General features: G+C 37.7%; 1 protein-coding gene across 1 annotated transcript in view; it reads left to right on the top strand.

The window, feature by feature from the left end:
- Positions 1–3,031: 3,031 nt before the first annotated feature.
- The window catches only part of LOC139978336 (uncharacterized), a 49,902-nt gene continuing 40,575 nt past the window's right edge, over positions 3,032–12,358 (top strand). The window contains exon 1 of the mRNA XM_071988443.1: positions 3,032–3,137. The gene's annotated coding sequence lies outside the window, so the exon portion shown is untranslated. The remainder of the gene's footprint in view (positions 3,138–12,358) is intronic.

Here is a 12,358-nt window from a genome sequence, read left to right as displayed (position 1 = left end):
ATTACTGCCTGTTTGGGATATTCATTTAAAAGCGGTTAAATGAAATTCTTTTGAACATAGGACGCTCAACTCTATACAAGAGACACGGGTTGCTCGAAGTGGATTTTTCTACAAATATGGTATATACCTTCTGCCCTTTAGTAGTAAATGAAAAAACATCTTAGCGACCTGCAGTAGCAGCGAATACGACATTTTTGTTGTTGTACTGAACAACAAAGTCAGTGACATAATCATGACAATTTATGTTTTCTGTGTTCATAATGTACAAAATCACTTATCACTTTAGTAAAATAATATTTAAATATAATGCATAATGACGCCTTGAAATTCAGAGTATATAACAGCTACAGGTGTGTCTTACTTCAGGGAAAAATAACAACACGATTATAAAACGAAATTTTGAAGCTTTTTAAACACATATGCCATGATGACCGTCATATACAAGCAACTGTGCTCCATTTTCTGGAGCAGTGATTGGCTTATCTGGCAAACATAAGTTTAAATAACCATGTCTAGAGGGAGGAATAAGATATTTCATGATGAGTTCACATATATGCGTTGCGGAATTTGTTTGTCTTCCAAATAAACATGAGTCCGAGTCCAAGTCCAACCCCACCCAGGTTGAGTCCAAAGAGGGCCGGGTACGAGCCTCCAGGGCACCCGGAGTCGAAGTCCAAGATTTAGTCCAGTTTATGAATTATGCAATTTATTCAGATATTACACACCAATTCCCTCCCTCCGACCTTTCACTAATCCACCCTGGGGCCTTAGGGCCAGGGTACGATGGGTTCGTGCCCCCTTCCCCCTTGTGAAAACCCTCAAATACTACTTTGTGCATAACGAATCCCCCCCCCCTTTCATCATAAAAGGCAACATTTCCATTGTTTCTATATACCTCTGGACTACCCGATCAACGGTTGACCAACAGTTGTCTTTGTTACCAATATTCACTGTATCTTTAAATTAATCATAGACACAAAAAAATGATATGCAAATAAAGACTGATTAAGTTTTTTTAATTTTTTTATATAAATAACAGAAAACTATGCAACAAGCCATTTTGCTATACCAGTTAACGTCAACGCATGACACATGAGATACGGGCCATGTCGGTTATACCGTGCCACACCGTGCCACACCGTGCCACACCGTGCCACACCGTGCCACACCGTGCCACACCGTGCCACACCGTGCCACACCGTGCCACACCGTGCCACACCGTGCCACACCGTGCCACACCGTGCCACACCGTGCCACACCGTGCCACACCGTGCCACACCGTGCCACACCGTGCCACACCGTGCCACACCGTGCCACACCGTGCCACACCGTGCCACACCGTGCCACACCGTGCCACACCGTGCCACACCGTGCCACACCGTGCCACACCGTGCCACACCGTACAAAGTCATGCTCGACACGGTTTATCAAGGTAATATAAGAATGTACAAGTAGTATACATGCTACCTATATTGCAAGCATCAAAGCCCGCCAGATTAACATTAAACGAACAGAAAAACCTCGTATGACGTGTATCATCCACATCAGCGACATGAAAGCTTATCATTTATTTTTTATTATTCTCAATATTGCAACGAGTCATTACTGGTTGTCATGGTGATTATCCATTTGTAATGACGGCTGGGTAATTACACCGTCATTTGCTAGAGTAGCCAGGTAAGATAAAAAAAAATGGAAAGATAATGCAATTTAGGGTTAAAAGGGTCTTGTCAGCTCGTATTAACGTTTATTATAAATGGATGAATTTAAAAAAAAAAACCTTGTAACGTACGCATAGATCGGACAGTCTTTTCATGGCAAATTACTTTTGAAGTGTCTAATACTGTCTACTTTGTCTATATGTCAAATTGAGTTTTCTTTGAAAAGTTTAAGTCGACAAAAATAGAAATAATGCAATTTTTATAAGTGACGGATATTTTTTAACTTCGCGTTCGGCTGAATTGAAGTCAACGCAAAAGTTAACAAAGCTGATAAAAGAAGACTTATAAAAAAAAACTCTAGATATATGAAATTTAGGCCAATTCAAGTTCATCAAGCAATCATTTTTTATTGACAAATAACGCCACATCTCACAGCAGTGACAGCCCCAAATACCTCCCTTATACTAGCAAAAGAACTGTGGCCAAATGGTATCGACGCACATCTGTGACATGGGATCTAAAGTTTAATTCCGACCTTCACCTGTTGATTCCACCCCTCCCCCACCCCTCTCCCCCCCCCATTCAAATAGCAAATCGGAAATGTTCAAAAATTGACATATTGTCTCTATAGCATGCTGCGTTAATGCCGTTACCGAATTCGTTAGTAATATTTAGTTTGGACACACATTATAAACATATAACACATTTAACCAATACGAGAGATGAAGAAACACAATCTTAACGGTACACCTTGAGTGCTTCGAAGGTTGGTGTTGGTATTATTAAATTTGTATTGGTTACTAAGGTAACCATTTTGCAATCATCTCGGCTAAAAAAAATATGGAAGATGAGTATTAACTACAACTAAAAATTAATTAGGGAAGACAAATTTGATGATCAAAATTGAAAGGTGAAACTTTCGTTAGATTGGTACATTACGTCATTCTTGGTATCATCCCCAATGGGTAGTCCCCCCCCCCCCCCACCCAGCTTTCGTTCTCCCTTCGACGCAAAGAAGAGAATGCACTAAACATTGAAGCATTATTTAGTCATATGTTGCCCTTATAACGGAGATATCCATTGCCAATTGTTCAAAGCGACTCAATTATACGGTCAAGGAGGTTTGAGAGCAAGTAAAACACTTGAGGTGACAGGGTTGTAAAATTTACTCAACATATCTAAATGAGAAGTCAGTTTTCCCACTTAAATTATGAAGAACATCTCACCAGACCTTAAAGTATTTACATGTCAATGTATTTTAGACTAATTAAACCTGATGTTTTTCTTTTTCTCCATTCCAGACTTTAGAGACATTAAGAGATGTCTCCCTCTATTTCATAATGAAACCGAATGTTATGGTTTCAACTCATGCAAAGTACTCACCTGCAAATTCGAAGTGATGTTGAGAAGCACGATATTATTATGACTTTGGACTTCTGCGGGAGAATTTTGTGCCGTACCTTCTCAACATGTGAGGTAAGTTTGTTTTTTTCTTATCAGTAATACAGTATGTTATTCCTCTAACAATGCGTGGTATACGTACATATTAATGATTCTCGGTTATTGTAGCATAGTCGAGTTCCTAAACATGAACTGGAATTCTTGACAAATTTAAGCCAGCGCAAAGTAAACATAAGCCACGCATTCATTCTATTATAAAAAGCTTAAATTATCGAGCGGTCAAGGAAGGTGCGCATTGATCGGTCGTTCACGTGCAAACATCTAAAGCTGTAACTGAATAAATGCTTTAATCTATACAAACAAAATATATATTTATGTTTGCTTAACATCCTACTACAATGTATGGTTACATGATACAATATAGCGCTAACATATAATTCGACAAGGTTGATGTTTCTGCTTAAAAAAGAAGAAGAGAGATTTGAAAGATTTAATCCTACATCAAAATATCGTACAAAATGTACAAATGTGCAGAACATTACTGTTTAGGTTAAATCTACTAGGCCAGTTACAACCTGCCTCACACTAGCAAACATTTGGACGTATAATACAACGCTGTACGCATGTCTGTAGAGGCATACGGTACTCTTGGGGGGGGGGGGGGTGCTGATATTGCCCAAAAATATACAAAAAAATTGCTCGAAATTATGGCAGGAAAAGGGTAGCAATTGACATTTCCCCCAACACTCAACATATCGTCTACTACGCCTATAAGTTTACATATTAATCAGCCCACTGTACTGAAGCGGAGCTGAGACGTGCGCATTGGTAATAACCTTATTAGTTAACCCGAGATGTCTCCGTTACAAACATCTCCACATACAGACTTCTATTGGCGGACACATTCGTGATACAGTGCAGTTTATATTTCCTCACCCGTTATCTATCGAAAAAAGAATGATAAACATCGAGTTTGAGCCTCGCTGTCCCTCGAAGGGATCGTTATATACGGGAAAACTCCCAAACAGTTCCAGCTTTTTAGTTGTTAATATATCAAATGCTTGCCTTCTTTATTTTCATATTTTTGAGCCTGTTTACAAAATGTCATAAATATACGTGTACGTACGTACGTACGTGTGTAAACTTACTATATGTAGGCCTATGTAAATTCATACCTTCATACGTGTTGTTTAATTATAACTCAACACGTATATCCCTTTAAAGGAGCACTGGTGTTCACAAGCATGTATGCGGGCTCTTTACTACTTTTACTATTATATAGTATGTAGTTGGACAAGAGTATATTCCCGGGAGCCATTACGAATTTTTTAGCTGGTTCTCTGTGTATATAGTTATTATTCAGTATATTGCATTGAACAATGATTTTTATATACTCCTATAATGTATGTGCTGATATACACTTTCTCTATGAGTTGTGTTATTAAACAACCAAATTTCACTTATTTTTCTTTCAAACAACGCTTTCTGTCGCCCATAGTTACTGAAATTTTTCATTATATTTTATAATTTATATTAAGCCATATTGTAATCCTAAGCTGTGATAAAATAAAATAAGTACAATAACACTCTGTACGAATAGTATGTATAGCGTTTCATCTCATCTAAGATGTCACCAGCTAGTTATAACCTTTATCATAAATTAATGACAAAGTAACTCCCGCCCAGCTTCTTATATGCAAATTAGATCAACTTGCGGTACCGTCCGTTATGCACGAATGCGTTGCAGATTTTTGGTGGGATCATCGACGTCCTCTGTTAAAGTATTAAAACTTCTGTTGCTTTGACCCAGGGTTTCCCTAACTTTATCCCCCCCCCCACGAACCCCCTGTGGATGTCAGAGTTGTCCACGAACCCCTAACTTTTTGAGACACGATCTGAGTCATTATTATACTATAATACGCATAACAGTGCTTCGTTAAAGATCAAGTTCATAGTGCATTATTGTAATGAAACAAAAAAAAAAAAGGATTTTGTCGATAGGTACGACTTTTGTACATTACTAAATTATATGATATATCAAATTTTAGTTCAACAAAAAGTACTCTAGTGTTTACTTTCAGAAACGTCCCACGAACCCCCTGGGATAGACTCACGCACCCCCTGGGGGTTCATGCACCCCAGTTAGGGAACCCCTGCTTTAACCAATATCGATACAAGAGTGTGCTCATGTGATCACTTGCCTGGACACGTGACACAACCAACTGGTTGTGAACATTGTTTTCAATTTTCAAAAAGTACAATGGTAACATCCACCATACATATGCGTTATTCAAAAATTAGACAAGAAGACATCGAGAATGAAAATAATAGAATAACCGTGCCTAAACGGTTGAATAATTGCAAATGGGACCTCCCGATATATCACGTAGGTAAATCATTTGAGTATATATGAGAGGAAGAGTTGCTTCAACGAATCAAGGCTGTACTTCAATTTCACTTCTCAATCCTTGAAACTGATGGAAAAGAGAGATTGAAGGACATAAATGGTTTTAAGGAGGACAAAGATGCATTTAAGACTGTAAAAAAAAAAAAAACCTTGGGCCTAAAAAGGGTTTGTTGTTCAACAAATTATGGTTAAACATTTTGCCAGAGTTATAGAATCTTTGATGGCGCTGAGATCAACTTCTGTTTAAGTCATTCCGTTTGTGTTTTTTTTTCATCATAACGAATAAAATCTTTTATATTTTTATATTTATTATGGTGGCGATGACTTAATAATTATTTACATGCATATATCACGAAACAGGGATCTGACATGCAACCTCCTGTCCGAGCATAACTAAGTGTTTGTCATTGTATATGCACACGTTCACAACTGAAATGAAACAATTTCAATTCATTTCGGAGTTGCTTGGAAAAATTAGCTGCACATTGAGTTTTTTTTACAAACGTTCGCTTTTCTTATTTGACAAGGAGAAACCCGAGTTACAATGGTTAGGTTAATGCAAGGGTATCGAAAAATGTTCTCACTTCCACCTCCCCCTTGCCACTTCCACTCCCACTTCACACTCCCCCTTCCCCTCCCCAACTACCCCTCCCCCAGCGATCCAACCACCATTCATCATCACCATGGCTTGAAACCAATCAATGTAGTACTCTCATCGGAAACAATGCGTTCTTGAACAGTGTAAGTAACGTACCCCAGCTACCCCTCCCCCTACTCCATCCCACACACAGGCCTCTGCAGCCCCGCCAGGTACACCGTTCTCTTGCCAAAATATGCAAGACTGCGCAAGCAAAAAAAGCGAAACCAGAAAATACTGCCAGATGAGTTGTAGGAGACATTGGTGTCCCTTTCAGTTACAATGTGTGTTCGTTCTTGCTATTTTACCGTGACAATCCCATATATGCGTACCATGGTTTGTCGCTGTTAATTAATACGCATTTATCAGTTAACTACGTTCTCTGGTTTAGCCATTTTCGTTTGTCTGTCATTGGTTATCAAGTTTTTGATCAAAATAAATTAAAGTATGCCCGAATCTAAACAAGAAAACCAGGGTAGTGGACAAACCCATCACTTCTTAAATATTTACATTAGATTAACATTATTTTCATTTTTAACTTTCTTAACACCCCCTTAATATGAAAACACAAACAATTTGAATACTCAGTAGGCTACAGAATAGAGAAACCTGTCTTTATTATAAGACTAAATATTTGGCTTCATGTCGCTGACTTACTCCAAATCATTTCATCAGTTTTCTTTTTCTATGTTTATTACGTTGTTCAGGGAAAAACAAAATTCCCATTTTGTAGTAAAGTCTCTGCATGCGAGAAGAAGGATATAAAAATGATAATAATAATAATACCCAAAAAACGACCTAGGCGCATTTGAGCGTAGCTTATGTAAATTAGATCTAAAATATTTTGCTATGAAATAATGAGGGTAATTCAAACAATATTGGTGTGACTCAGCAATTGTTGTCTGCAGTAGTATTGGCAGTTTCATTGTAAAATGGTACGATATTATAAATGATAAAATAAAACCTTGAATTAAGCTACACTCAATATGGGTTAATGCGTTATACTTGATAACTTGTCATTTGAAAGTAATCGTTCGTACTGTTGGTGCTGTGGTGTAAATTTACAAGTAAAGTCGATCCTCCCAGATTGATGCAAGGGAGTGTCATTTATTTTCGACTATTTTCATTTAAATAAAATAACAGCTCATGATATCTTTTGTTTGTAGATATGAATTAGCCATTTCCTTGTTATATTAACAATATCAGCGAGAAATATTCTCTCATATCATGCTTCAAAGCACTCGTACTGACAGTATGGACAGTTCCTAGTCTTTATCTGATTCTAATGCTAAAACCAGTCTAAACTGTCCTTTCATGTTATGCTCCAGAGCATTCATACTGACAGTATGAACAGTCCCTAACCTTTTCATGATAAAGATAGGACATTCCTACTGCTCATAGTGTTAGTACAAGTGCTTTGAAAAAGCTGGACATGAAAGTTCAGTTTATAAAAAAAACAGTGTCCCAACAAAGTGAGTTTTGTATTATTCTAATTTCATATGCATACGCTTTTAATTATGAGATGCGCACTAGAAATCACGCAACTCCCTGACGGTTGTAATCACCTGATTGGTCGAAAGATTTTTAAATTAACTTTTCGAGGATCATTAATGGATGGGATGAATTAAAAGAATGTGGTATTGGCGAATGAAGTCTCTGACGTCACCTACAGCAACCAGTTATTATAGTGCATGACCTAATTACAACACAATCATAAAATTGTCATGGAGACAAGGATTTTGACTGAATAAAATCTATGTTTAAAGGAGCTACATTTGTTTTGCTCCTCCTTACCTTGCACAAATATACTCACTGTGAGATTAGGTCTAAGTATTTTATAATGTTTCATATGCATTGGTATTGAGACCCAGGTACGGCCCAGGGAACAAGTATGTAAGCGGGCCTCCCTCTTTAAGTCTATATACTTTCGCTAAGTAGATTATGACATTGAAATAAATTATAGTCTTCTTCCCATATTTCCCGGGCCCCGTAAGTTGACCTCGGGACCCATTACACACGTATCCCGAGGCCCAACTCATCAGTCCTAGCCGTTCGATTTAAAACAAATTGATCTCTGCTACACTGGGAACTGCTTTGATATTGTATTTCATTGTTCTTGTCTCCGTGGGAACCTTCCGGTGGGGTGTTGGGGGGGGGGTATCCTGCAAAAACAAAGAGACATGTCATTTCTACAAACCTAAATATTTAACAAATCCAGACGTTTTGTTTTAGTAAAATAAATAATTACGTATATTTCGATAGGTTTTTTCTTTTTCTTTTCCGAAGTACTGTGTCTTAGTTTTAGACTAAACATAACCATTTCACGATGATTAATTGGAAGTAAAACCAATTAAATGTAGTTTGATCATTACTGTTTATAGTGACCAGATATTTGAAAGTCGATGCCAAATCACTAGCAAACCTACCAATTAGATAAATGATGTTTTGGTGTGGAATCTTAGACAGCATTTCAACCATCTCTATATACAGTAAGGATATAAGCTATAGGACTTTGGCTAGGTCTGCAATAGAAAAGCAGACATGATGTAAAGTACAGCTTAGGGATAAAGGGTTAAGGGATATAGGGTAAAGGGATATAGGGTAAAGGGATATAGGGTAAAGGGATATAGGGTAAAGGGATATAGGGTAAAGGGATAAAGGGTTAAGGGATATAGGGTAAAGGGATATAGGGTAAAGGGATATAGGGTAAAGGGATATAGGGTAAAGGGATATAGGGTAAAGGGATATAGGGTAAAGGGATATAGGGTAAAGGGATATAGGGTAAAGGGATATAGGGTAAAGGGATATAGGGTAAAGGGATATAGGGTAAAGGGATATAGGGTAAAGGGATATAGGGTAAAGGGATATAGGGTAAAGGGATATAGGGTAAAGGGATATAGGGTAAAGGGTAAAGGGATATGGTAAAGGATCAATGAAGGACTGACTAATTGGAGAAGGCAAAGATTAAGGGTCAAGGGTACAGGGTAAAGGTTGAAGAGTACAGGGTAAAGTGTGAAGAATACAGGGTAAAGGGTAAATGGTGAAGAGTACAGGTTAAAGGGTGAGGCTAAGGTGTAAAGATGAGTGTTGAGGAGAGGGTACGGTACATGTTCTGTGGGTTGGTTGGTTGTTTGATTCTAGTCAGTTTTGGTGGGTCACGTGAAATGTTTCGTTACATGTGAGGAAAGCAAATTATAGTTGTGATCCTGTTTGCCAAGAATTAAGAAGTAATATTAATCTTGAAGGAATCATATCAGAGTACCTTGTGTAACATATAGAATCTCATGTTATAAACATGAAGTTTTAAAATATCTTTGTTGCTTTTTTCCTTTTGTTCGAGTTAAAGAACCGAATTTAAAATACTGTGTTCTAGTCAACCAGAACACCGGCAAAACGTATCAACCTTGCTTAGATGTATGGTTGTTAGGTTATATATTTCCTTCGAAAGTAATATCTTGTCGAAAATATACTATCGCCAGCAGAAAAGATGAACATTAATTTTGCCTCGTGCTACTCGCAGACACGTAGCACATCTAGTTATGTTACATATGCATCTACGGATGTTTGATTAAATGCCAAAACACGACTTCAAGTTTCTTTTACTAGGAACATGAATTCTAGCTGGTCTGATGTTTGAGAAGTGTCATCCTGTATGCGAAATAATGAATGTTGATCGTTATTGTGAGATCATGCAGCCAATATGTGCTTCAATTACATGCTTTAGATATGCTAGAAGCCGTTCGTGTTATGTAAGGTATATTCTGTAGATGGCATACTTCATATAAAGTCGATATCAATCCACGCGATTGCAATTCTCCCTCAGGAATAGTACCAAAATAAAAAGGCGCTTGCATGTTTAAGGTCATGAAAATGCGTCAAAAGCTTAGGGAGGGGGTGGGGGGGGGGGACGAGGGCGGAAATAAGATCATGGTATGTACTGAGATTGTACTTAAACTGTTAGGTTAGATCTTTCTGCAGCTGTTCTTGAGTTTTACGTAACACCGTTTTGTAGCAGGTGGAATAAACCTATTTACATTCCAACAGGGGAGGATACCCCACCCCCCCCACCCATTCATCCCCTTTTTCGTAGGATGCACATAAGCCAACAACATGTCCGAACCAATTTGCAGGTGAAGTCTCTTTTTTCCGACTCTAAATTTTGTTTATAGTTAATGTTAGTGTCGACTATTTGTAGGAATTATTGTGTAGTTTTGTTACAACTTTAACTTTTGGAAATGGAAAGCCCAGGGCTCGTAATCCATAGGTCACTGGGTCAAATCTCGTTCGATCCCTAAATTAATGTGCTTTTTCCATTGTGTATAATTTGCCTGACATTTTTCCATTATTCACGTACTTATATAAATACAACTTTAACAGTTTAAAGTTTCTGTGAAATTCATTCATTATGGTAAGGTAGTATATATGCTTGTCGAAGCTGAATTTCACCAAAAAATGACAAAATCTATGGTTCATATGTCACTTTAAGGCTATACCCGTATCCACCGCTCTTTTGATACTGCAAGGAACGACTTATGTTACAAATCGTGACGTGATGAAATATCAAAACCTCTTATTTCCACTCAAACCTTTCCTTTCTGTTAGATTTATTCCATGACTTACCATGGCACGCATTGCACACTGTGATGTGTTATCTGTTAACGCGACAAGCGTATAGGGGAATCGATGTGCCCCATTACACATACTAAAATTACCGATCTTTAAGTGCACTTTCAAGCAGTTTTGAAATCTATGGGGCCTGGCTTTGACTGTTGGAAACCCCAATAAAAAGTGTTTGAAATGCTCAATTTAACTCGACGACATTTACAAATGAACTGACAAGGACGACAAACTTTAAACTGAGAAAGAATGCGTGGTTTGTGTGTAGGTCTAAGTGATATGCCAGGAAGGTGTGGGTATACATTGCATCAGTCGGCCAAAAATTATAGCAATTAAAGACGACTTTTCCTATTTTGCTATAAGAATAATAATGCTTTTCTCCGTCATCAACCATCAACGTGGTATTACTTGCTACAGTCATCATCAAACTACATGTTTAGGTCTTATAGAAACATCACTTACGGTGATCTTTCATGTTTGCTCATTAACAACAGATGTGTGTTTGACCTTGTTCACACTGGAGAACGAGCACAGGATCAGATTCGGTATACGCTGATCAACTTCCGAGTGTGAACACTTTAGCTCACACTCATGAACACTTTGAACTCAAGATCACAAAAACTTATAATTTTAAACACAGACTCGGCAGATTAAGGTGACCCGGGGTCACTTAGTAACTTCCTGTGGTTTGATGACTTCTCGTGATCTGTTTGGAATGCTGCTTCAATTGATATTCGTATTACTCACTTGACCTTTCCTTCACGGTACTTCAAGATATAGTACAGTCATGAACAGCAATTAACAAATACAAACATTACGGTATATTCAGTATTGCGAAGACATTGAGCTTTTACCGCAGGTATTTATGCTAATCCCTGCTAGTTTCACAGCTGATCCCTAAACATATTAATCTGAACGTCTGCCAGAAGTATAAGGCTAATATTTGCTGCGGGGTCTGTAAACTAAATAAAACAGTATGTTCATGATTTGACGAATTCTGATGAACAAAATCCCTCTTGTGGAAAACGAATTTAATTTTCTTTTGTAGCATTTCCCTCTGCAAGGTATCAAATAAAAGGAGAACCCTGTTTTCCCAAACCTTATTTTGATTGAGTGACATTTTCAATTGCTTCAACAGGGGCCAGAGTAGGAGTTTGTGTTTTGGTTGCATACAGTTCTATTATAGGCGCCAGTCAAGCGTACCATGTGCACAGAAAAGGCAATCATAAAACAAATGTGCCCTGGACAATATTTTCAGAGTCGTAGAGTTGGTATATCTAAACCATCCGACATATGAGTAGGTGTCTAATTACTGACGCAGCTAATCATTTCTCAGGGAAGACAATACTCTAATATATAGGAAGTATATGGACTAATATAATAATTACGCATTAACGTACACGTGAAATATCTACGACTTCATTATCTAATGTGAACCTTAGCAAGACAAACAAAATCTCTCTGTTCAGACGGGTCCATTTATCATGTCTAACATACAATGATCATATTTACCTTGAACGAAACCGTAAGTATTGCGATAAAAGTCATATCTTTGTTATTACATCAAAACAGTTTAGCCATCCATGTCATCGGAAAGGCAACAAGTGGTTTGAACGAAGTATTGTCGATTAATAT

Source organism: Apostichopus japonicus, chromosome 13 (assembly GCF_037975245.1).
Source record: "Apostichopus japonicus isolate 1M-3 chromosome 13, ASM3797524v1, whole genome shotgun sequence".
Lineage (NCBI taxonomy): Eukaryota > Metazoa > Echinodermata > Holothuroidea > Aspidochirotida > Stichopodidae > Apostichopus > Apostichopus japonicus.
The sequence above is the reverse complement of the archived record's forward strand: the minus strand, read 5'-3'. Positions and strand labels throughout refer to the sequence as shown.